The sequence below is a fragment of the Brassica oleracea genome, chromosome C6 (genome assembly GCF_000695525.1).
Source record: "Brassica oleracea var. oleracea cultivar TO1000 chromosome C6, BOL, whole genome shotgun sequence".
In the NCBI taxonomy this organism is placed as follows: Eukaryota; Viridiplantae; Streptophyta; class Magnoliopsida; order Brassicales; family Brassicaceae; genus Brassica; species Brassica oleracea.
This window is the reverse complement of record NC_027753.1, coordinates 15,996,586-15,997,763: the sequence shown is the minus strand read 5'-3', so window position 1 is coordinate 15,997,763 and position 1,178 is coordinate 15,996,586.

Here is a 1,178-nt window from a genome sequence, read left to right as displayed (position 1 = left end):
CTCCCTAATATCAAACTTGCAATTTGCCCAATTTGCCAATTTTTCCTAAAAGTAATCGAGGACGAGTATAAAACGGAGCATAGAGCCGAGCATGATGGATGATGGGTAGTTTGTTCCAAGAGTAGACCTCAACTTTAAAATCGTCAGACTATTCATGGCCGTGTAATAGCGGTTTATATTTTTGGTGTTGTGAAGTTTGTGGGGAAATTTCTGTTGTCCTTCTCATTTCCAGTGAAGAAGTCTTTTATGTAATCAATATATTTTTACACTTGTGACTTTTATTTTGTTTAATTTAATTTTTTAAAAAGAGACAACCAGCCATCTTTAACTTGTGAAACACGGTTCCTCTTAGTTTAGTTAGTAAAAGAGCAAATACAGTACTAGGAAACACATGATCAATCTTTCTCTGTCTCTGATAAGATATTTGGCCTATATCTAAAGGATTTACTGCTGGATAGATATCTTTAGCAGCAATCATATAGATGCCCTTTGTGATTCATATTTGTATTGTCCGATGAATCAGCACCATATATGGTAGTCATCCTTTCTGGACACCTGAGAGAAGAGTGTCAGTGTGGTAACCCCCAGATTTCGAGGTCAACTGCAATGACCCGTGTTGCAGAGCTTAACAACTCCTCTGTTAAGTTCAGACTCCTTGAAACTTACTATGACAGCAAAATCTCTCTCCAAACAAAACAATGATTGTGTCGCCTCCGCCTAACAAAAGATCTTCTTTTTGCTTATGAGATCAAGAACTTGTTACTACTAGCTCTTAAGGAATTTCCCAAGATAGGTTTTCAAAATATATTTTAGTAGCATGTTCTGTGACTGCAACAGATTTTTATGGAATACTGATCAATGTTGTTAGAACGAGAGAATTATTGAGAGTTTATTTATGGAGAATGAAGAACATAAAGAACATAGAGAGAGAGAAAGTAGATCTCAAGATATGAGAGAGAGAATGAGAGAATAGTTTTCTTAATTTAATTGTGGATCTGGGTACAAGTATTTAAAGACAAGTGACCTTAGTACACAATATAATAAAATATCTTCTTCTCTCTTCTTCTTCTCTTCAATAAAATCGAGCTTATAAAACTCGTATAAAGCCTTATAAAACCTTTATAAAACCTCATAAGTCTGGCAGCTTAATTCTCAAGTCTGGCAGCTTAATTCTCAAG